The sequence below is a fragment of the Sus scrofa genome, chromosome 5 (genome assembly GCF_054392235.1).
Source record: "Sus scrofa isolate SSC_HxYL_T2T_F1_AM1 chromosome 5, Sscrofa_HxYL_maternal_Yorkshire_Landrace_v2.0, whole genome shotgun sequence".
Taxonomy (NCBI): domain Eukaryota; kingdom Metazoa; phylum Chordata; class Mammalia; order Artiodactyla; family Suidae; genus Sus; species Sus scrofa.
This window is the reverse complement of record NC_139387.1, coordinates 16,514,920-16,540,753: the sequence shown is the minus strand read 5'-3', so window position 1 is coordinate 16,540,753 and position 25,834 is coordinate 16,514,920. Positions and strand designations below refer to the sequence as shown.

The window sequence follows — 25,834 nt, the reverse complement described above, 5'->3', positions numbered from 1 at the left end:
AACTTGAAAACTTATTGAAAATGCAGATCCTTGGGTCCCAGGTACAAAGGTTCTGACTCAGCAGGTACAGAGCAGGGCCTGGAAATCTGGAGTCCTAACAAACGCTTTCGGCGATTCTGTGATGGAGTTCCCTGAACCTCCCTTCGAGAAGCACTGTGAATGAGAACTCTTTGGCTTTAATTGGTTCATCAGACTCTTGGCCGGGAGGTGGGCTCAGTTGATGCTGGCTGCATCTCTAATGAGGCAGAGGAGAGGTGCACAGCTGCTTCCCCCGACCCCCACCTTGGTCTCTGCAGTTCAGAGCTGTGTTCTCAGCTCATGGCTGAGAGGGAGCATTCGAGGCTCTAACCCAGAGCTTGAACATACCTCAAAGCCTGGAGGTTGACCAGGCTTTGTCTAAACACACATTTGGGGGATGGTCTGTGCCATCTCAAGATCTCATGAAGTAGTTCTCAGCTTCATAAGCCCACCCAAAAAAGAATGGAGTTCCCGTCGTGGCTCAGTGGTTAACGAACCCAACTAGTAACCATGAGGTTGCGGGTTCAATCCTTGGCCTCGCTCAGTGGATTAAGGATCTGGTGTTGCCATGAGCTGTGGTGTAGGTCACAGATGCAGCTCGGATCCGGCATTGCTGTGGCTGTGGCGTAGGCCGGTGGCTACAGCTCCAATTGGACTCCTAGTCTGGGAACCTCCTTATGTCACGGGTACAGCCCTAAAAAAGACAAAAGCCAAAAAAAAAAAAAAAAAAAAAAAAGAAAGAAAAGTGGTGACACTGCTTAAAGGTATTCTTTTTTTTTTTTTTTGAAAGATCTGAGGAAAGTTTATTATAATGGAATCGACCAGGAAAGTTGGTTGTTTCTGTGACACACATCATTTTAAAATGATAAATGGAATTATGATGGTAACATCATACCAGGTCATATTATTTTAAAAAAATTTTCTATTATAGTTGACTTACAGTGTCCTTTCAGTTTCTATTGTACAGCTGCGTGACCCAGTTATACATATATATGCATTCTTTTTCTCACATCATCCTCCTTTCCATAGGCTTGAGTGGTGTTACAATGTAGTGCCACCTGAGGGCGCTCTAGTGAATCACCAGGCTCAGATTCCTTAGGAAATGAGAAGGAGGAAGTTGTGTTAATGAACAGATTTTACCTTTCAGTGTGACGGTGCTTCCTTAGTCTAGAAAGATCCATAGAGCTTCCACCTGTGTGTACATGCACGCTCATGCTCAGAGTGTGTGTGTGTTGCATACATGGACGGAGGAGAGCAGAGAGGAATAGAAACTGATGAGGTACCAAAGGGAGAGAAAATTCAATCACGAGCTTTCAGAGGTCACCTTCTTTGTGGCTTGAGAGACCGTTTTCTGCACGTCATTTAAATGCCCCCATCCCTTCCCTTCAAGGGAAAAAACACCAGTTCCCGGGAGAGTCCTCGAGGAGGGAGCACCTGGGAAACAAGAAGAAAAGGCAGACAGAGGCAGGTGCTTCTCTTGGGCTCTGCTTCTGCTGCGGTTTGACTGGGGCCGGGTCAGGCTCCCGCCCTGAGGCAGCCCTCGCAGGCTGACAACGGGACACCCGGCGCTCTCTCTCGGCAGCTGCCCCTGCGAGGCTCCGAGGCTCCGGCCCCAGAACGAGAAGCTCCGGTTACACATTAGTCACAAAAATAACAACGATCAAAGGGAGCATAAGGCATGAAACAGCTTCGTTTTCCCCATTTAATTATGGGACTGCAGGATCCATTTAGACCTGGAAGACGTCTGATTTTAACTTGTTATAAAATAGTTGAATCAAGTGCTGGCTATTATTTTTATTCCCCACTTTCCCAGGTTTTTCTCCCCTAACCTCCCCTCCCTTCCCCTCCCCACCCTCAGCGCAGGCTTTTAATGGGCTCCTGGGCCCTTGTTATTCCCTCCCTGTAGACCCGTGATAAGAAACATAAATGAGAAACCACATTTGTCTCCCGTTCACCTGGGAAAGCCCTGTCAAGAAGCTGAAGGGCCCAATCAGAGCCTGATTAAGGCTCCTTGGAGTGTCCTGGGCCCCCTGAAAAGAATGACAGCAGGTGACTGATGAGGGGACCGCCCCCTCCGGCAAGTGCAGTGGTCTCATGGCAAAGGTATTTGGTCATCTAAAAAAAGGCGCCCATGGCTGCTGGATCAGGCTCCAGAGGCACTGCTGGTTACAGGCTGTTTCACTGGGCGGTGCACGATGCGGATCAAAGCTTGTTCCAGGCACGCGTGCACACAGCGGGCTTTCCCCTCGCCTCTACCCCTTCAGACTCACGCATGCACACACATATGCACACGGACCCTCCTGCCCCAAAGCCAGGCCTGGAGCTTTGAAAGGCCGCTGAAAAAAATAGACCGGGGATGTGTTGTCATCTTAGAGGCTGGCTGGTTTTTAGACTTAGGAGACACAGCGTGCAATGATGTTGTTGCCTCATGAGGCTAGGCCACCGGCTTACTTGGGGAGCAGTGATGAGACAGCCCTCTTTGGGTCACTCATTGGACAGAAAGGGTTCCGTTGGGACCACATAGTGGGGAAATCATCTAAAACTTGGATGGGCAGAGGCAGGTGGGGGGCTCAAAGTCAGCAGTGCCCTGTGGGGACCAGTTCTGCCACTGACTTGCTGTGGGGGGGGGCAGGGGGGGAGAGGGGCACCGCTCTGGGGTTCATGCTCATCCTCTGTCCTAGGCAGGCCCTCTCTCTGGATCTCTTGAGCTCCAAGGTTCTGCCAGTCCAGGCCTCTGTGAGGCTTAGACATCTGAGTGCAGCATTTTTCAGGGGCCTCTGCTCTTTCCACGCACATTGCTTTGGGATTTGTTTGGAATTTTACTTGTTCTCCACACGGTTTAATTTTAATGCACGGTGAGTCTTTTCCTGCCTCCCAGGAATTAACCCCCCATGTGTGTTATAGGCAGGAAGTAGATGGAGCGGATAAGCCTGGAAGGTTTTGACTTCTCTTTCTTTTTCTTCAGCCCTTTCTCCCTGTCCGTCTTAAAGCCCAGCACTGGCTTTCTGCCTTCCCATTCCTGACCCAGGCCGCGTAGGGCAAGGCTCTCTCGGCAAAGGCTGAACTCGGCTTCTGCTCAGTTAAAATGTGAGCGAACTCTTCCTTATGAAATGGGTTCACCTTCTTAAACAATTTAATGTGGCGAAGGGGAAAAGCAGAAAAGACATACATGAACAAAGCAAAATGGCATCGAAATATTGGTATCTTCTCTTAGCCCAAAGGGACATGTTTCCTTCCAAATTAGATATGTACAGATGCCACAGAAAAGCACCCTCGAGGCTGATTTCACATTGAATCACATTGAAATGTATGTGCTCCAAACTGATAAGAAGCCACACATGGAGTAACCGTGCCTTGTATTTTACGTGATTACTCGGCAGCATAACCAACCACATGGAAGGCCCACGATTAGCACTGGCCTATAGATGTGTAGGCAAGGGAAGGGGGAAAGAAGTTTTAATCTTGTAAATTTGCTCTCTCTTGACTACTTAGGATCCTAATCTTGAAGCTGGATACACAAGGTTTTTTGTTTGGGTTGCATTAATTATTTATGTATTTTTCCAGAAAAAGGACCAAAGAATAACAGAAAGGTTTAACTTTTCTAATATCCAGATTCATTCCTGGCTTAACAAAATGGTGCTTTTACTGGGCATTAAAAAGCACTAGGAACTTGTTTAAAATGTTGATTCTCAGCCTCTACCCTGAGAGTGTTTGATTCTGTAAGCTGAGTGGGAACAAAAATCTGTACTTTAGAAGCCTCTCCCCTGTGATCTGTATACTTTTGGGCTAAGGAGACTGCACTTTATGACAGACTGATCTCATATCTTCATTTTTGTCCAAGGCGAGTGTTTCCATTATTATTTTGACTATTTAATTATTATTGTTATTATTAGTTTATTTTATTTTTTTTGCAAGACCCATGGCATATGGAAGTTCCTGGGCCAGGAATTTAATCCGAGCCACAGCTGTGACCTACACCATAGCTGCAGCAATACTGGATCTTTAACTCGAGGCACCAGAGTGGGAACTCCTGTTTTGACCACTTTATACCTTCAAAGGCTTAGGTGCATTATTAATATTACAGTTGAACTTACAACGTTTTGTAGCTACTAAGACACACTACGTAGAGGCCACACCTTGACATCTTAACATCTTTCTACTTCCAGAATTTGGTGCACTAAATTCTGCCATAAGGAGACTCTCAAAATGTGTTCATGCAGCTCATGGAAGTCAAAGTTCAGCTGTCATTTAAAATAGCTGCCATCCCGGACCTTCAGCACACAGCCTTGAACTCTGAAAGCCCAAATGCCTTACCTGGTCTCCAGAGAGGCCAGTTCTTGCATCTTTGTACAGATTCACATCCTCAGCCATAGATTTTAAAGTGTCATGGAAGTAGTATCTGTAACACGCCCAGCTTGTCTTGCTTCTTAGCTTAAAGGAAACGAAGGCTTAGAGGAAGCACCTCAACAGACTTTTTCTTCCCTTGTCATCATCCAGGTGCCACGTTCTCCTGCCGGGATCCTTTCTCCACCTCTCTTCTTATCTGAGGCCTCCTCATCTTCCAAGGCTCAGTTCAGGCCTCAGCAGAAGCCCACCCTCATTATGCTCGCCTTTGCTTTCCATCTTCCCCGGCACCTCGGTGTCTAGCAGCTCTTCCGAACCAACCCCCACACTGGGGCCAGGTGAAATCCTTTTTGCCTTTGCTGGTTCTCCCCACTCCCCCACCCCTCACCTTGAGCTACTGCTTAGAGCCAGAATCTGAATGCCCTCCCCATCTGACCCCATCCCTGAGATCTGCAGTAGGAAATGTAAATGATGGCCAAGCCCGCAGCCTGGCACTGAAAATCTACTCAAACATATCCGCCCTTAGAGCCTTACTTATCTTTCATCTCACATCTCATCCATCACAAATCCCCCTTTCAACTCCTGAAAGTCTTACAGAACCATCCCCCTGTCTCTGTCTCCACCACCGCTTATCTAGCTGGTCCGAATCACTGTCTTCTCTCTCTTAGGCCTTTGTCCTAATTTCCTGCTTGACGTTCCCACATCCCATCTGTTCTCCATCCTGTGACAGAGTCATCTCAAAATGCGAAATGATCTTCTCTCTCCTGAGTTGAAAAGCTCTCTAGTTTCCTCTTACTCTAAGGTAGATAGAGCTTCTCAACCAGAACGCTAGGGCCCTGTGTGGTCTGGACCCTGCCTGCTTCTCCAGCCTTATCCTCCAGTGAGTCCACCTGGTTCTCTCTGCTCCAGCCACCATAGTCTTCTTTCAGTGGCCTGTGCTTTCCAGACTCCCCTCTACCACAGGGTCTTTGCACGTGCTGCTCCATCTGCTTGACCTTCCCTCGCTTCTCCATTCAAGTAACTGCTCTTCACAGTGCATAACTCAGCACAGCCACCTCCCTGGTGTCCGTGGCCAGGACAAACCCCATTCCCATAACATCCTGCATCTTCCTTCCGAGAGCTTAGTGCGTTTTAGGTTCACAGCAGTCTTTGTGTTTGCTTGATGAATATCGGTTTCTGCAGCCAACTGCAAACTTCCTGAGGACAGGGGTCCTGTCTGGTTTTGCTCACCATCCTGTTTCACGTCTTTCGTCTCGTGCTTGTCCAGGGGCAGGCACTCGGTCAACATTTGTCGACAGATAAACGCTGGATGGATTTATTCAACAACACTGAATGTGTCATTCACTGGGCACGTGCATGTACATTAGACCTCGCTCTTTATGTTTAAGATCTCATCATCAAGTGGAGAAGACAAACTTGAAAGCTCTTAATTTCAAGAGCGTGACACAGAGATGACCATAGATCTTAGGATCCAGAGGAGAGGGCAAAGAAATCTGCCCAGAGGAATTTATACAGACTTCACAGAGGCTGAAATATCTGAGCTGTGACTTGAAAAAGAGGAGTTGTCCAAATGTAGCTGCTCTCCATGCCGGAGGAAAGTACATGCCAGTGCCTGGAGGCGTAGTAGCAGGTCTGTAGAGTTCTGGAGTGGCGCTGGGTTGGGAGGACAGGGCGTGAGGAGGAATGGGTGGCAGGCTGAGGCGAAAGGTCTGGCTAAGAGCATTGGACTGTAGGACACAGAGCCAGTGGCATTTTGGGTAAAATACACCTAAGGATGTTTGCATTTGGGGAAGGTCACTCAGACCAGAGTGAGAGATCATGGGAGGGACAGTGAAGAAGCAACTGTAGTGGTTCAGATGAGAGAAAAACAGGATGGACACACAGCAGTGATGGTGGAGAAGGGGGCCGTTCAGTTAGACAGCTGTATCAGAGGAAGAATCGGCAGGACTCGATGGTCGGTTGGATGGGGGATTTGAGGGAGAGGGAGAAGTGCGAGATAGTGCAAATCCAGCAGACTTAGTAAGAGGGTGGAATCATTAATCTTAAGCGTAAAAAAGTTCCAGGAAGAACATGTTTGGGTCTAAGGGAAGAGATAAGTACTCAGTTTGAACCCAGCTGAGTTTTAGGTGCCTGTGGAGTATTGCATGTTCCGAAGAAGGTTCGATAATCACAGGGCTGAATACAAGTCAAGTGGGTGCCTTTAACTACCTGTTTCTCCAGCATCAGTCCTGTGTATCTTTAAAAAGACAATGGGCGACATCTTTGGTCATGCCTGGAGCCAGGTATGTCGTCACTAGATCCGTGTACCACCCACACAATAGCTTCATTGAGGGAAGGTCATCATATGCTGTCTGAATAATTGAAAAGGCACTTCTAGTATTTAAATGGAGCTCTAGTTTGGAATTACCTATCAACAGATGGATGCTGGCTAGGCAAGTGAGTACAATGGAACTCCTTTAAGATTTAATATTACCATGTGTCATGTTCTCTTCCTCTATGGAGGCTACTCAGTGTCCGCTGGCCTGGCTTGGGGGAGGGTAGCCGTCTCTCCTGGACTCTTGTATTCTAAACCACTCAGTAATTTCTTCATTCCCGTCATGGTTGAGGCAACTGTGTTCAGTATTTCTTGGTGAGTGGTGACAATACCAACTTCGGTTCTTATTCTCAGTTAAACACAAGGGCCCCAGGGCCAGAGATCTTTGAGTGCAAATCTTGGCTCTGCCATTTACTGTCTGCATGATTCATTGTATTTTCTGTGTCTGTTTCATTTTCTATAAAACAAAGATAATGTAACTGTTTAGGGATTTTGTGACGATTAAATGAGTCGATATGTGTGACCCTCTCAGGGGTAGGCCTGGCTTTTAGATAATACCCAATGAATATTAACTTTGTTATTGGATCTTGAAGTTCAAGAATTGCAAACGGGTATTTTCCTTGATAATCAGCACCTTAAAAAAATCAACAGACTCATGGTTCCAAGGGGGAGGGGAAGGGATGGACTGGGAGTTTGGGGTTAGTAGATGCAAACTATTGTATTTGGAGTGGATAAGCACTGAGGTCCTGCGCTATCGCACAGGGAACCATACCCAGTCACTTGTGATAGAACATGATGGAGGATAATATGAGAAAAAGAATATATATATATTCTGTTATGATGGGGTCACTTTGCTGTACAGCAGAAATCGACAGAACATTGTAAATAAACGAATAAAAAAATTAAAAAATGGGAATTCCCATCGTGGCGCAGTGGAAACGAATCTGACTAGGAACCATGAGGTTGCAGGTTTGATCCCTGGCCTCGCTGATCCCTGCGTTGCTGTGGCTGTGGCGTAGGCCGGCAGCTGTACCTCCATATGCCATGGGTGCAGCCCTAAAAAAAAAAAAAAGCAAAAATAAATAAATAAAATTAATTTCCAATTAAAACAAATTTAAATGCCTTTAGAGGAGGAGGTACTCCCGAGTTCCTCAGGCTCCGCGAACCCCCAAAGACTCAACACTCATCCTCTTCACACATTTTTGTTAGCCTCCGGCCCCTGTATTGTTTTGGAGTCTGTGCATGCCAGTACATCTCGACTTAAGAAACTACTTCAGATCATGGCTTAATGATGAGAGGGAAGGTAAATTTTCTTATCTCTATAAATAAAAATACTTTGTTTGGTTTGAGGGAAGAATTAAGCCTTTGTTACCTAGTGTGATTGTAAAAAAGCTAAGAAAATCTCCCTGATTTCCGCCTTTGAAGAAGAATTTCTTTGGATGAAGTACCACGAGGTTGGGGATATTTGGAGAAGCTGAGGCTAGTAAGGCCAGCCTCAGATATGAGCAGCACTTTGATGGCTGTAGGTTATACCCCTGGGGATTTCTGACCCAGATTAAAAAAATTGCATTGGTGGTTTTTTGTTTTTTGTTTTTGTTTGTTTGTTTGTTTTTTGTCTTTTTAGGGCTGCACCCACCACATCTGGAGGTTCTCAGGCTAGGGGTCAAACCGGAGCTGTAGCCGCTGGCCTACACCACAGCTACTGCAGTGAAGGATCGGAGCCACGTCTGTGAGCTACACCACAGCTCATGGCAACGCTGGATCCTTAACCCACTGAGCGAGGCCAGGGATCGAACCTGAAACCTCATGGATGCTAGTCAGATTCGTTTCTGCTAAGCCATGATGGGAACTCCACTGCGGTGTTAGAACCTGGTAGAGGATGAGTCTTAAATTCCAGTTGAGACTGGGTCTCAGCTGGGCTCTGGGTGGGCTGGGCTTTCCCCTGTGAATCAGGCAGTGTACGTGATGCTTTGTCACAGAAGTCTGTCTCTCCCGAAGTCACCTTGGGCTTAGGGTTGGCATTGGCAGCGTGAGACCTAAGGACAGGCAGAAGTGACAGTGAAGGCGTCCGTGCCTGCCCTCCCCTCACCCCATCATTCACATATAACCCAAGCTGGTTTATTTCCAGGAAGCAGGAGACAAGGCAAAAATAAGTTCATGAATGAAGCTAATTACATTCAATGGCAAAGCTAGCGCCAAGCTGTTGCTAACATAAATTCAGCGACTCAGGTCACACAACTGAGCTCAGCAGCATGAACGCAGGGACTTCTCTGAAAGCCATTCACAGCTGTTACAGTGCATTCCAGCCCCTCCCAGAAAATTCCGAACAGAGGCCATATTCTCTGGATACCGCCTTGACTTGTGTGGTTCTGATGTTCACCCCTGGAGAAAAAACCTGATTGCATTCAGTGACAGAGCTGTCACCAAGCCGTTTTAGTTTCTCTTCCCTCATTAAGGGACTATCTGTAGCCCAAGGCTTCTGAACGTAGAAATCTATATGGCATATTAAAAATCAGCCTCATTCATCTTTTGTTTGTCTGTTGCTTTGCCTTGTTTTGTTTTTGCTTCCTTGTATATAAATATAAGAGCAAAATTGGGGAGGTGAGAAAGTGTGCCTTCGCCACTCTGTGTACCTTCGTTTGCTCTTTTAATGGATCAGCATCCGTTGGACCAGATCCGTGACTACTAATGGTGGCTCTGTTGAGTGAGTGAGTGGGATAACTTTAAGAAGGTTACTTCTTCTTTGGGGGCCACGTCTGTCTCTCTATGGATCTAGTACCAATTGATATTCATTAATCTCTCTGCTGAACCCCTTGCCCTAGAGCAGAGTTAGCTAATTCATGGACCTCGATGCAGCCACTCTCCTTTCCCATGCCCAAGGCAGACATCACTAATCAATCATAGCCCACTTTCTGACTGAGCCCTGGCTCAGCCTCACAGCTCCTTTCATCACATCACCCAAGCAGCCGGTGGAATGGTGTTGTGCTCAAGTAGAGCACTGTTTACTCCTATTCTGTAATCTCTCTCCCAGTGAAGCATAATTATTTGTATTTAAGTAACCATTTTTTCCTTTTGATTTTAAGATAGTGAGATGGGAGACACTGATATACAAATTTGGTTACCTAGAGTGGGAAAAATTCAGTCACATTTGTCTGAATGAGGCTCCTTTCTTTTTCTTTTTCTTTTTTTTTTTTTTTTTTGTCTTTTTGTCTTTTCTAGGGCCGCACCTGCAACATATGGAGGTTCCCAGGCTAGGGGTCTAATTGGAGCTGTAGTGCTGGCCTATAGCACAGCCACAGCAATGTGGGATCTGAGCCACATCTGCAGTCTATACCACAGCTCAGGGCAATGCTGGATCCTTAACCCACTGAGCTAGGCCAGGGATCGAACCTGCAACCTCATGGTTCCTAGTTGAATTCGTTTCTGCTGCACCACGATGGGAACTCCTGAATGAGGCTTATTTCTATTTGATGTTGCTACAAGTAAAAAAAATAAGGTAATCAGAAAAATTATAATGGGGAAAGGGTTTAGGAGAATATAGGATGGGGGGCATAACATATTGTAAGAAGAAAAAGACTCCTAAGTTTGCAACATAAGCAAAGTAGCTGTTATGAAGAGTATTTCAAGACTGTAGTTAGATCTTTCAGATTCAATCCCTGGCTCAGGAACTTCCATATGTGGTAGGTGTGGCCATTAAAAAAAAAGACTATAGTTAGATCTAATAAGATAACAAGAGAAAAAGAAAATAAAAATGTCGTGGGCCTCACGTTTATTCTTGTCAAAATGAGCTTTTGGACACGCCTGTGAGTAGGGTAACAACGTAATTTATTGTCCAAACCAGGACATGTTTGAGAGTGAAATGCACACTATAAATAACTGCAGTTGGACAACAGGTGTAAGCTGCTGCAACCATAGTCCAAGAAACTTCTGAGCGTGTGTCACTCAGAAGGGAGTAAATGTGCCCTGTCTTCCTTTGCATTGAGGGGCATAAGGCGTGGAGGCAAAGGTCAGGTAAAGACACAAGGATGAGTATTAAAAACAGGCAATTTTCCTACCAGGGTGTTGTTCATCATGCATTTTTGTTTCAAAGTAGGTGTAAACTGAAAGAAAAAAATTCATTTAAAAGTGGATTTTTACAGTTCCTCGAAAGGAGTGCATCTGAAAGAATGAGAAACCTCAGCTGTATCCTTTTGAAGCCAGCTCTGTAGGTTTAACAACCAGAGGTTTCTATCTGGCCCAGGCGAGAAGTCCCATTTCTGCGTTTAGGACACTGAGGAATGTTACCACAAGGATCCCCTGACTGTCTTCACATCAGCTCGGATTTCCTAGAGGAGGAAACTAACATCATATTATTTAATCTCACGAAAATTCTGGATATTGTACAGACTCGCCATTTTATAGATAGAGAAACAGGACTCTACCCAGGGTCACCTCATTAAAGACGGCTGGGGATTCAGATTCACCAGGTCCAGCTTTTCCCACAGGATAAAGGCATCAAACCAAAACAGCAAAACATACAACTCATCCTTCAAGTCTGTATTGAGTTCCTGTTGCATCCTGGACAGTGTTCTGTGTATGAGGGGTACAGAGGTGAACCCAAACCGTGCTCTTTTGATGCTTGCATTCTAGAGAGAAAGGCAGGAAGAGGATTCTTAGCAAAGGGAATAGCACATGTGAAGGTTGTGAAGAGTCATTTTCTCAGCCATGTTAAAGGAACCGCAGGGAAACCAGTCTCGCCACAGAGAGGTGGGTTAGGGGAGCCTGGAGAGAGAACCAGGGCACAGAGCATGCGGGGTCCTTTAGCCCCCAGGTAATGACATTGGCTTCAAAACAAGTTGGGCAACCAGAGAAATGATGTGATCTTATTGATAGGTGGGTGGAACCAGGAATATAGGGGATGAAAGGGACACTGAAAGACCAGTGAGAGGCCACCACTGTCTTCTAGGCTAGAGACGGTGGTGGTTTAGACGAAGGCAGCAGCAGCTGATTGGTGAAAAGTGGATGGAGCAAGGAAATAGTCGGAAGGTCAAGGGACAAGCTTGGCTGATGGATTAGAGGCTGGTCTTGGGAACAAGGGTGGCACCTGTTAGTGGAATTGGGAACGTCAGGTTGGGAGTGAGGAGAGATGAGGCTGGAAAAGTAGGCAGGACTTGCATTTTTCTTCCCAGGGAAGGATTTGGGATGTTCGGTGGAACTTGAGGTTCTAAAGGGTCTCCTAGGAGATACCGTGGGAAGCTGTAAGCAACAGAGGAGACTCCACTTTCCTTTTGGAAAGACCTCTCTGGAGGCAGCCTGTGGACATGTCTCTGAAAAGGGGCGAGAAGAACAGGGAAAGCAGTTGCAAGTGACTCCCTGGAGTAGGTGAGGGCTTCTGAGGGCTTGGATCAAGACACTGGCAAAGAGGATAAAGAGGAGAGGGTACCTTGAGAAATATTTAGGGGCAGGGGGTTGGAAATAGCAACTTAATAAATGTAAGAGGAGAATATTAGAAGAGTTACCCTTTTCTGAATATTTTGAAATCGGGGAGATACAAAAATCTCAGCAAATCCATATTTCCTTAAAGGACCAGTATATGTTAATTAATGAACCATTAGAAAATTTCCTGTAGAACAATAAACAGAGTTTTAATAGAGAGAATGGAGATAATTTATTTTTACACTGAGTCCCGCATTGAAATATTTACCAGGAATTTGGACTGGAGTGATCTTTTTATTGACTCTATATACCACAAATTAAGCACAGCCGTCATGTAATGCGACATTTAATAGACAAGTCATCCCAACGTGTTATCCCCTCCCAAGGGGACCTTGGGGGGTTGTTTATTGACTTACTGTCAGGTGCTGCCCACTGTTGGGACAAATCTTTCTGTTCCTTTAGGAGGAAGTTGTTTTTTAAGTCAGGCGGTGAATTGCACAAGAATGTCAGTCCCGTTAGTTTGCTCCCCGCCCCCTACCTCATGTTTGCCTTGAGATAGAAACTCCCATCTCAGTTGCTCAACTTGTTTGCATGACTTAGCTTCCAATGACTTTTGGCTGTTTTGGAAAGTCAAATCAGTGCTCAAAGGATGGACATGTTTCTTTTTTCTTTTTAGGGCAGCACCTGTGGCGTATGCAGGTTCTCAGGCTAAGGGTTGAGTTGGAGCTACAGCTGCTGGCCTGCGCCACAGCCGCAGCTACATCAGATCTGACCTGTGTCTGCCACCTACACCACAGCTCACGACAATGCCAGATCCTTAACCCCCTGAGCGAGGCCAGGGATCAAACCCCTGAATCCTCATGGATCCTAGTTGGGTTTGTTGCCGCTGAGCCACGACAGGAACTCTCAGAAGGATGGACGTTGTTCTCCACTGAGGATGTGCTGCCGGTTTTTAAAGCCACATGGAGCCACTGTACTGACATTTCCCCTGAGACCGCATGGTTCCCTCTGGTGTCTCTGTCCCTGGGGAGAGTGGCATCTTCCCCTTTGGGGCCCTTCCTCCCTCCCACTGGGATTTGCACAACCTGCTGCTTCCTCTGGAATGCATCCTTTGCCTCCAAGGATGGGTCATCCCCGCCATCCCTCCTATGTCTCCTGGACCGCTGGTGTTTACCTCTGTCCTCCATGCACCGTGATGCTCTACTGGCTGCTTCTAGCACCTGTCTGTGAGCCCTTAGAGAACTGGGACCTGTGGAGTTCCCGTCGTGGCTCAGTGGTTAATGAATCCGACTAGGAACCATGAGGTTGTGGGTTCGATCCCTGGCCTCGTTCAGTGGGTTAAGCATTGCTGTGAGCTGTGGTGTAGGTCGCAGATGTAGCTCGGATCCCGCGTTGCTGTGGCTGTGGTGTAGGCCAGCAGCTGTAGCTCCGATTCGACCCCTAGCCTGGGAACCTCCATATGCCACGGGTGCCACCCTAGAAAAATGCAGAAAGACCAAACAAAAAAAAAAAAGAGAGAGAGAATTGGGACCTGTGTTTCTATATCCTCCTCACTTAGCATGGGGCTTAGGGGTAAACACATATTTGTTTACTAGTTATAGAATAGCTCTAAGGATTGAAACAACTTTTTATTATTTTTTTTAAGCCGCGTTAAAACAGCTGGTCTGTGTTCTCTACTGGGAATAACTTTGTCAGGGCAGCACCCATTACAAATACCTGTGTACTGATGTGTGGCTGCCTGAAATCACCTGTGTTATCCTATTGGTCCTCCAGAAGAATAGGAATACGTTTTAAAGACCCGTTTTTGTTGACATAGTGCTACCACCACCAAGAACAGTAACAACGAACCTTAACTGGCCGCTTGCTTCTACCAGGTCCTACGGCAGAGACTGCCAGGTGCCTGCTAACAGCCCAGTTGTCCTTTCTTCCTAACAGGACCCTTCTGTTCTTGAGGTCATGAGATGTAAGTCTCTATTTCCCAGCCTCTCGTGGTTTGGGGGTGGCTGTGTGACCCAGTTCTAGCCCATAGTCTGGAACGGATATGTTGGCACTGACTGCCGGAAAGGCTTCTTAAAAGATGGACAGACATTTGAGGAAAGCCTTCTCCGCATTTGTGACGCCTGGACCGTGAGATTACCTGCAAGATGCCATCTCTCTCTCAGATGCATCTCTCTCTCTGTAGTAATAGTAGAGCCAGAAGATAGGCTCCTAGCTCCCTATGACTTCACGAGACCAACACCTCAGCTGGGGTCTGCTAGCTCCTGGCATCGGTTACCTGTGAAATGAATTCTTGGGCACTTAAGATGCTCTCATTTTGGATTTTCTCTCATCGGCAGCTAAACCTATTATGAAGGAGTTTAGGTGTTTTACAGAGATTATTTCAGTTAACCTTCGCAATATCCCTGTGAGTTAGGTGTTATTATCAGTTATTATCATGAATGGAGGTGGCAACGTTGGGGTCGAACCCATGGACTGTCTGGCTCCTGTTATATAAAATGAGGGTGATCCTCTGTTTTGAATGAATTCATGCTTTTCCATCCACTTGGGAGTTATGGACTTTATCCTTTGTAAAGATTTCTTTAGGTCATTCTTTTTTTTTCTTCTTCTGCCTTTTTACCTTTTCACATACCTACATACAGCATATGGAAGTTCCTGAGCCAGGGCTTGAAAATGGAGCTGCAGCTGCAGTCTCTCACAGCCACAGCAACACCAGATCCGAGCTGCATATGCAGCCTGTTGCCACAGCTTGCGGCCACGCCAGATCCTTAACCCACTGAGTGAGGCCAGGGGTCAAACTGGCATCATCATGGAAACCACATCGGGTCCTTAACCCACTGAGCCACAATGGGAACTCCCTACGTCATTCTTTCTATCTTCTTGTAAGCATTTTTAATGTGATCAGGATTTATGGTTGGACCAGAAACCAGGAAAACCTTGTCCCTGAAGATTTTAGCCCAAAGGAGGCCTAACCGGTATCCTCCCAACCAGAGTGGACGTGCTGCTGCTCTCTGGCGTCTGTGTAACAGGTGTTGTGCTTTAGAGAAATGCCAGCATTTCCTCTGTCCTGTCTTGTCCTTGAGATGCTGTGAGACCAAGGCAGGACTGCTGACGTTTCCATTATTTCGGGAGAAGACCGAGGCTCCCAGGGTTAGCTCTGAGCCCAGCCAGTAGGAGGCCACTGAGGACTTTTCATTTGTGTTCAGGATTCAAGACTGGGGGCCACTCTTTCCTGCTGGGGGAGGTTGGGGGAACCAATGTAATAAATAATACCCTGGAGAGATTTTAGATCAACAGAGAAAACCTCCGTCATATCGCTCTCAATATATTTCTTTTAATTCAGTTCCAATTTTCAAACTTATATACATTTTTATACCAAGCATTCTAAAGAACTCTCAAAACCAAACCAAACTCAGTAAGAAGGTTACAGGTACTTGTTTATCTGTTTTTCAGGGATGTAAAAGAGCCGTCATGCAAATCGACTTTATCTGGACTTCTTAAGTATTTACAAAAAGCTAATTCAATTTTGAATCAGTATCTCTTGGATTCCTTTATGAGACACTAAGCTCAACGGTGTCCTTGCCTTTCATGTAATGAAACTCATCTCACTCTTAAGAGGATCATGTCATTTTGCACATCAGTGAATAAGCCTCACAACTCCCATTTCAACCCACAGCAAACGCCCTTGAGGTTAGAGCTTGATGGTTAAACACAAAAGGTCCCAATGCCCCAAGATTCCACAGATGCCTGTTGAATTACCCTGATGCCCACAGACTGCAACTGCTTAACAAAAGAGGTTTCTCCTCCCTGCCACCCCCTGCACTCCCACCCCCACCACCACTAAAGGAGAAAAAAAGCCCCCGAACTTCAAACAGTGCACCTGGCTGTAATCTTTTTTTACTTGAACTAATTGCTATTTGCAGTGGCATAAGGTTGGGGGGGGGGGCAAGAGAGGGGGTGGGGACTCCTCCGGCTAATAATGAAGTATCAAACCACAAAATGATTTCATACAGTTGGTTGTTCCATTCCAGGGCAGCCAACATCTTACATTAATTTTCAGTTGCAGGAAATATAGTCCTCATACAAAGAAATACATTCCTAACAAGGTACAGGAATTAATTTTCCAAATGCCCTTAATGCAAAAGCAGGCAAAGAGTTTCAAGTTGTTTCAGAGTTTTGGAGCGACTTTTACAGATGTCTGAAAATGACTGGACTTTTTAAAAGCTTTAATGTTCTTAAAAGGAGAAAACCCCTTTTAAGAGTTTATAATTGACTACGGTTTTCATTATGCTTTCATGTTTATGAATTTTTATTTGATGTCTGTCTCACCAATTAGATTGCACATGTTATAGTCACCACCACATCCTCAGCATCCTACAGAATGGCTGACACAGGGCAGGTGTTCAGTAAATCTTTGTTGATCAAGCGAATGAATGAAACCCAGGGCTATAGACAATTCTTTAAATGTTTGCAATTATATCCTGTCACCAAATGATTAAAAGGGAAGAGATGGGAGGGAATTGAGAAAATTCTATAAATTGGATTGTTTATAGAGTGCCTTATCAAAGAGGAAATATTTTCATATATAGTAATAGTAACGACCAGTATTGTTATTATTGTTGTTTTACTATTAGTAGTAGCAATAGCAGTGGGGAGGTGGTAGTGGCCTTGCATGACTACTATATGCCAGGTGTTGGGCTTAGCTCTGTGCATAAATCCTCCTTTATTTTCACAGCATCTCTATGGGATAGTTATTATTACAATCTTTGCTTCCCAGATGAGAAAACTTAGGCAAAGATACATTAAGTAACTTTCTGAAGACCTAGCCTTCCCGTAGCTAGGAAGTGGCAGAGCTGAGACTAAACTTCAGCCCATCTGCAGCCCTTCTTTTCTTTTCTTTTTTGTTTTTTTTTTTGTCTTTTTTAGGGCCGCACCTGCAGCATATGGAGGTTCCCAGGCTAGGGGTCGAATCAGAGCTGTAGCCACCAGCCTACATCAGAGCCACAGCAACGCGGAATCCGAGCCGTGTCTGTGACTTATACCACAGCTCACGGCAACGCCGGATCCTTAACCCACTGAGGAAGGCCAGGGATCGAACCTGCAACCTCATGGTTCCTAGTCAGGTTCATTTCCTCTGCGCCATGATGGGAACTCCATTTCTTTTTTCTTTCCTTTTCTTTTCTCTTTTCCTTTCCTTTCCTCCCCTCTCCCCCTTCTTTGCCCTTCTTTCCTTTCCTCTCCTCTCCTGTCTTTGCCTTTCTTTTCTTCTGTTCTTAGAACAGCATCTCGACGGCATGTTGACGTCATGGTAGACATTGCAGTTTGGCTCTTCACACATCCATTCGCAGGCACCTTCTCCCCGACCTTCCTCTCCTGAGACTGGAAAGCAAATCATTTCATTTCCCAGCATCCTTTGCATCCAGGCTGGGCCCGTGACCCAGTTTGGGGCAAAGAGTTAGAAGGAGAAATCAGCAAAGAGAGGCTTGGGAAAGGTCTTGATTTCTGTTAAAAAGGGACATATGCAGCTGGCATTCCCCCGTTTCCTGTCTGCTTTTATTCATTATTAAATGTGGCGTTTGATTGAAAGGACAGCACACATGGTGTAGTCTTGAGCCAAGAGACTCACAGGGCTGTTGACCCCAGCATTGTGGACCCACTGGTCCAACCTCAGCCACCACCTACCTGTGTCATGTCAGGAAAACTGGCCTCTATTTTTTTTAGCTGCAGTGAATCCAGTTTTCTGCTATTTGCAGGTGACATCATTCCAGAACAATGCCACTCCAAATCTTCTAAAGTTAAGACCTAGGAAGCTGCTTGAGGGGCAACCTGAGGAAACTTAACTTTTGGTGATGAGACAGAAGTGGACAGAAGTTGAGGTCAAATCTTATAGAGTGGTGATAGTAAAATCCTGAGTCCGATAGAAGGCACTAGATTGTGAAATGAGGTAGAAATACCTATATTTGCCAGACGTTTCTCCCAAACAGTCACAGTCACCGAGTGCTGCTAATAAAAAGTGTAAGTTGGCGTTTTGCAAACTGTAATCAGATTAAAAGGGAAACCCCAGAGATATGGAAGAAACCTGAGAGTCCACAAATAGAATTCATGCATTGGAAAGGACCCTGCATCGTTGCCGCAGAGTCCACCTAGATTTTCGGGCCTGATAGAGAGAATTCACAGGGCTCGTCATCAGTCACTTAAAGCAAGAAGGACGTGTATGTATTCCTGCCCGCGTCAGCCATTCTCTTTGCTGTTTGACTCGGCCTTTGCGAATGATTCAGCAGAGTCTCTGAAAACCCTTCTAACTAGGAAGCCCAGGATAAGGAATTTCTCATGTCTCACATTTGTATCCATGCTGTTAATTCTCTGCTGGTACATGGTGGCTCTTTTATCAGTTTGCAAGGGCCTCCTTCCTTTTTGGATAGAAAATTCTTGCCTTTGGTCGGGAGAAAGATTGAGTTTCTTCACTGCGACTATGACGTGAATTTACCTGGCAACTTGTTTCTCCACATCATTCAGGTCTGTTCCTTCCTTCACTTATTCAGCCTGATGGTAGACCTTTCAGGGCCGTGTTTCTTGAGGTGCTCTCTTGCGGGCAGTTAGAAGTGACTTGATAGTTTCTGAGGAAAAAAAAAATAGCACCTAAATCTATGTTTTTTCACACATTTGACATGTAAAAATAATTGCGGTTATTCACAGAAATTCCGTTATATTTTTAAAGATTATTTTTGCTAATGTTCACTTGACTAGAGTTTTTTTTTTTAACTTCCTTTGGGTATGACTGTTTACATTTACTGAAATTCTCCTTTTCCATCCTTATTATGGGCTTTATATCAGCAGTTCTCATAAAGAGATCCGAGGTTCAAAAGTGATTTGCTGAGCATAAAGTTAGTGATGAAAATAGGTATGCTGGAGGCTCAGTGGCTAATGAACCCAGCTGGTACCCATGAACATGCGGGTTTGACCCCTGTCCTCGCTCACGTGGGTTAAGGATCCGGCGTTGCCGTGAGCTGTGGTGTGGGTCGCAGACGAGGCTTGGATTCTGTGTTGCTGTGGCTGTGGTGTAGGCCAGCAGCTGTAGCTCCAATTCGACCCCTAGCCTGGGAACCTCCATATGCCCCTGGTGTGGCCCTAAAAAGACAAAAAGAAAAAAAAAAAGAAAGAAAGAAAGAAAGAAAATAGGTATGTAGTTACTGCCACTCAAAATAACGTTATCAGCAAGGACTAGGACTCAATGCGTATGTGAATATGTGTGCGTTGGGACGAAGTGTGAACATGAGCTAATGCGATGTGTTTTTGACAGCCTCTGTCCTATCTGTGTGCACAGGAAGAATCAAAATGAATATGCGAGAGTACATTTTACTCTAAGCGAATTACATCTGCAGACGCCTGACTTTCAAGATGAATGCATGAAGGCATGATTGACTCTGTGAGGGTTAGACTGGATTCCTCTCTAACATGCGGTGCATTATCTATTTGGAAAATTTGTAGAGTCGGAACATAAATTCAACCACATTCTCATTCCATTTTTAAACAAATTCTAGTGGTATAACTCTTAAGCACTTGAGTTTCTCCAGAACAAGAGCAAAATAATGCTTTCCAAGACAAAACTGGTGAATTAGTTAAAGCAGTGAAGAGACCAAAGCTCTTGAAGTATCATCCAAATTCATACTCCTTAAAGCAAAACATCTTAATGACACTGTGGCCAAGACCATTAGAAGACTGGCCTTAAGTTAAAAAATACGCCCGGGCAGAAATCAGAATGAGGCTTTGGCAAGAATCCCTCATCCAGCGACACTTTGGATTTCTCACGCGTGGTCCTGCCCCACGGAGGGAAGTTGCTGTTGCTTTTTCGTTGAAGGGCTCTTGATACCCCGAGTATGAGTCAGCTCTGAGCCTTTTGCGGGACACACATGGGGGGAAAGTGCAGTGTTCTATTTAATCGCGTAAGTCCCCGCCGTGGGGGAAGACGTCTTCCATGCAGCTAAGGGTGATTTTGTGATTCACATGCCGGCTGCCACCGGTGGCTGGAATCAGGAATGATGGCTCTGCTCTGCAGAGACGAGAGCTCGCCCCCAGGGCTGGTTCATACGCTGCTTGAATCAAAGGGAACCGACGCAAAGCAGTCCCAGGAGCAGGACGGACAGGGCTCCGGGAAGGCAGCGGCAGGCTTACCTGCCAAGGTTGTGTGGCAACGTAGCCCTGGTGCCGTACCACCCGTTCCTGAGTCAGAGCTGAAGGAAATGGAGACAACTCCAAGTCCTAGCAAACCACAGCTAATGAGTATATGTCTTTTCTGGTTTTTTTGTTAATTAGCAGGGCAGTTCGCATTCTGCTTTTTGGCACTAGAATATGCTGGCTCTGGACGGGGAAATGCGCTTTCCCACTTTTTTTTTCAAATAAAGGATGAGGAAAAAAACCCACATTTTTCCATGACACTAAAATACCCTTTTAAAAATATCGTTTCAAGTGGCTGGCTCAAGTGGACTCTCTCAACAACAGAAATTCCATGTTGGTTCCCAAATGCCATGAATTTTAATGTCAAGGATTAGATAAAATATCAGGATTTCTTGAGGAAACCAAGCCAGTGCAGACACTTGCATTGCTGGGGGTTTAATTCATTCTCAGTGCTTGATAATTTTCTTCACTTACGGACAATAATCATTGATGATATATTACTGATCATGTTTTAAGACCACATCCAAATGTTCCAACATACCATGAAGAAATACTTGGGAGAGGAGAAAGCAACAAAATGGGCGTGTGAGGAATTCACCGACCAATAAAGCTCTCCCAAGTTGAAAAAGACAGTTTTCAACTTTTGGATATGATGACCTTATTAATTAGATCTCCAAAGATGACTCAGTGCTTGCTGCCAGCCCCAACCACTTCTGCTGTGCTCAAACCAAAGTGTAAACTAATATATGAATAAACACACATATGTTCTTTTCCTGCTCATGCTTTTTATTAACAAAGGGATGCCATTTTACTATGTATTTTACTTTGCGACTTGCTTTTCATTATTCAAAAAATATACCATGGGCTAATAATCTCCAAGTCAATGAGTACAAACATGTATTTAGAATGTTCTAATTTTGTAAGTAAAATAATAAAAAGAAACCAACCGAGTGTGAAACTTAGCACAGATGAAGAAACAGTGCCAATGAATCCCCTGTTAATAGGACAAAAGCTTAATTTTGCAATTTTATGTAAGAGCTGATCATTTAAAAATGGAGACATATTTTTAAGCATTTATTGCAGTGTAATTGACATACAACAAACTGCAAATATTTCTTTCTTTCTTTTTTCTTTTTGTCTTTTTTGCCTTTTCTAGGGCCGCACCGGCGGCATATGGAGGTTCCCAGGTTAGGGGTCGAATCGGAACTGTAGCTGCCAGCCTACACCACAGCCACAGCAACGTGGGATCCAAGCCACGTCTGCGACCTACACCACAGCCCATGGCAACGCCAGATCCTTAACCCACTGAGTGAGGCCAGGGATTGAACCTGCAACCTCATGGTTCCTAGTCGGATTTGTTAACCACTGTGCCACGATGGGAACTCCTAAACAAATACTTCAACTGTCAAGTGTGAGTTTGGACTTATGGATATATGTGTGAAACCAACACCACAATCAAGATAAAGAACATCTCTCTCACTGCCGGAAGCTCTCTTGTGCACCTGTGTGATCTCTCCCTCCAGCCCCACCTGGGCTCAGGCTGCAGCTGAGGTTCAAGTCTGCTCATTCTGAGACCAGTGGCCGCGTAAGGTGCCCTCCTCTTCTAGCGATGCCAGAGCACAGGACGCCAAGCCACATCACGCAAGCTCAGTGAAAACTTCTCGTTGATGACCCCTGATACTGCAGTGGCCAAATCAAGTCACATGGCAGAGCCTAACTTCAAAGTGGCAGAGAAATGCCCTCTGTTCACTCGAGGGGAACATCCTGCAGAGTCACCTGGCAAAGGAGGTGGCTCTCTTATGCTTTAACTGAGAGGAAGTAAAAGATGGAGAAGAATAACACCGTAACCGCAAACGGCAGCTGAAAATATGGAACTGGTGTTGGAAAGCCGGGAATTCATATTTGGTAGTTGAAGCCTCCCTGTGTTTGACAGTGTACAGAAGGGAATGACAAGATGGCACTGGGACTTTAGGCTGTGCCACATCTAGGGCAAGAGTGCACGATAGGGAGATAAGAAGAGCCAGCTGGAGGCTGGAGGAGCACCCAAGGTGCAAGAGGACGTGTCATCAGCGTCCTCTTTCAAACAGAACAAGAGGTCCTGGAGAAATGTGAATGGTTCTACCCTTAAGCATTTTACTAATTCCCTCCACTGTCCACATTCTAGTTTCCTTCTCCTTTATTTTCCCTTCTCCTTGGCGTCTAGATAAGGGAACCAAACTATATGCGGAAGTCTCTGATCTCATTTTTTTAAAAAAAATAACTAGATTCCTATTACAACCAAAACCAGGATCGTGAAGGGATCAAATTTCTGTTTTCTTTTAAGCCTTCAGAACATACACAGTGAGAGCTTATTTACTGTTCCACAAAACCTTCCGTGTACACGTGTATACATGTATGTCGCAATGGAATACATGTTTGCTATGAAGGGTCTGAAGTATCACATATAAAAGCATCATATGGCCGGTCTTCTGGAAGAATGGCCACTCCCTCATTTTCTGTGACTCATCACTCCATGAGCACTGGGAGGACCTGACCACAGCTGTACAGAAACTTCCATAATAAAACCATAATGGGCACTGCAGAAATTGCCTTTTTTAGATTTGGGGTTTCATTGCAGTTGCGAATGTTGGACGGATTTCCTTGAGGCTTGGCCTGAGGACCATCTAGCCGCTCTTTGCCCAATCCTGAGTCGGGAATATGCTTTTAGGTGGAAACTATGCCCTAAATTCTGTGCTAGGTGTGGGGGTGGTGTTTTCGTTGTTATGTATAGCAGATTCTATAGAAACTTAAAAAAGTAATTATTTGCGAAAAGAGCTGTGTTTCTTTCTTGGCCGTGTATTGAGAAGGGACAGTGATGGTTCATTTAAAACTTTCTGATGTGGTATTTCAGTGGCTAATCTGTGGACCTCTCGTTGGCCCTGTTCAACGTGGTGCCATGTGGTGTCTACCTCTTGATTGGACCAAAACTGCTACCCATGGTGTTGAAGGATCTGCGCAAATCAGCCCCAGCCTTCCCCCAGCTTCCTCTCTCATCCCTTCTCTCCTCGGATTGGCCTCTTCCGTCCTACACCCTCGCTCATCGCTGGCCTGGGCCAGCCTTTCCATTTCCTGACTTTTCTCCTTCTACACTTTCATGCGTGTCGTTGAATCCCACTCACGTGTCGCATGTCAGAGAGGAATCATCTCTTCTGGAAGAACTTTTCTGAACCAGGCAACACCGCATTGAGTGTTTTCCCCAAGTGCTCTCTTTGCCAGTTTTTTAACGGGTCACTCTGAATTGACCATTTACTTGTCTTTCTCCCTGTAAAATAAGCTCCTGGAAGGTGCAGAGGTGACCCCTTTCGCCATTACAACCTGAGCCCCTGCTGCCCCCACCCCGGGCCCAGGCCTGTGCACCCAGTTGGTACCTCACACAAGTTTATTCAGAACATCTGAATAACCAGGGACCACTTAGGGAGCTCATCATCAACCACAGAGAGCTGAGAGCAGTGCGCCGAACGCCACATCCAATTAAAAATGTAATTCTGGAGCCTAGAGACCAGAGTGAGCCTGACGGAGAAAGCAGTATTTATGCTGGTCTGTGATGGGTTTCATGAGGCAGAGATGAGGAACTAAGCCTGGAGGGAACAGAATAAACACGTATTTAGAGGCGACCTCATTTATGTTCTGAGCCGGTAGAAAAATACCTGTTTTCTGGGCTGGTCTGGCCCATGATGGGAAATTCAACAGTGGGAAAGAAGTGTGGATGAGGAGACTCGGAGCCGGATCCTGAAAAGTCTCACAATATGTGCAGGAAGCGTGGTTGTGAAAATGCGGTCCAGCGGTGTCGGCACCAACTTGCAACAGATCAGAAGTGCAGACTCTCGGCCTCCGCTCCTGACTTTGTGATTCAGGCGCTCTAGGGCTGGGGTCCCGCAACCTGTGTGGACCCTCCTGGCCTTTCTGGTGTGTGCGGGGGTTTGAGCACGGCTCTGCGGTGCTTGGGCTTTTGCTCTGAACTCAAGCCACTGTTGCTGGTTTGGGCTTTTGCTCTGAACTCAAGCCACTGTTGCTGGTTTGTGTTGACTGGAGAACGTCTTCCCCAGGCCTCCAGGGGGGATGCTGCACTTGGAGGTTAATCTTCCCAGATAAATAAAATGTGGTGCGTTCAGCTGGGTTTGGGATCATATGTCAGACATCTTCGGAGAAGTCTAACCTCAAAAATCAGCTCCAGTCCATAATTTTTGCATTAGCACGTCACAGCCTCTCTCCAGCTCCTGAGTTTATCAATGGACCACTTCTCCCCTCCTTACTGAGGCTGTTTGTGGGATGTTTCCAAGAGAAGAAGCCAAACTCTGGAATGGTTTATGTTTGTGTGTTTGGGGGTGAAGTCGTGGACCACTGCTCTTTTTAAATCTGTTTCCTTAGCGTACAGCAATTTTTATACTGGTGCCCATACTGTCACTTAGAGAAATAGGTCCTTGTCCACAGAGTGCACCCCCCCACCACCACCCCATTGCCAAGGAGACCTAATGCCAGGATGAGTGGGAGGACAGTTACATCTGACCCATCACAGAAGTCTCTTAACTACTGGAACTAGGTCTGCTCTCCCAGTTACAAGCACGCCTAAGACCCAGCACCTTACTTGTGAAATGCTCATCCTTCTTGTAATTATTCGACCTGTCTTTGGACCATGAATTTCATGAGGTTGGGCACCCTTTCTGATTTGCTCACGGCCACCTGCCCATGGATGCAGAGGCAGAGCCTGGATTGTAGTAAGTGCTCAGTAACCGTTTTTTCAAATTCTCGGATTGAGGAGCGGTGTGGTTGTGTAATGCAGGTCACAAGAATTCCCCTCTTAGTTGCCGCAAGAGCTTAGAGTCAGGTATGGCGTGAGCAGTAAATAAATGATTCTCGATACCTTCAGACACATGCTTTCCCTCTGCCTGGACCGCCCTCCTTCCTCATCGGAACCTTCTCGACCTGGTCCTTTGAGAACCAAGTCATGGTCTCCGTGTCCGATGCACGTGTCCGCCTCACACCGCCAGGGGCGCCGCCGACATAGGCCGAGGTGGGATTGGTAGTCGTGTGAGTTTGTGCAAAATGGAGCCCCTCCCCACTCCCAGCTCGAGGGTCTCCTCTACTGGGAAGCTTTTCTGGATGCAGACTGTAATCTCCATGAGAGCAGTGATTTTTTTTTCTCTTGCTCATCTGACACCTAGCACAGGGCCCGCCTCCTCGCAAGCAGTGGGTAAATACTGGCTGACGATATAAAGAGCCGTCTGTCCTCTGTGTTCTTCACCTTGTCCTTGCTTCTAGTTTGGAAGCTTTTTATGTGGAAGGATGTTCCTGAGGTCACTCATGGTCCTAACCCAGCTCCCTGTGATTCTGAACTTTGTTCTTTTTTATACCAGCATGTGAGGGTTTCAGAGAGCCTGTAATTATAAGATTGAAGGCCTTGTGCCACATCTGTACACAGGTGGGTCAGCCCTCCCGAGGAATTTCTGGAAACGGGGCACACCCATGTTTTCATGTGGCCTGGACGTTGTACCTCAGGGTGTGGCTACATGCAGTTTAGGCCACAGACCACGG

The 25,834-nt window shown here is 45.9% G+C and overlaps 1 long non-coding RNA gene across 1 annotated transcript in view; it reads left to right on the top strand.

Moving 5' to 3' along the window:
• Nucleotides 1–25,834, top strand: part of LOC106507478 (uncharacterized) — a 232,755-nt gene that overhangs the window by 63,733 nt on the left and 143,188 nt on the right. The gene's annotated exons all lie outside the window — the stretch shown is intronic.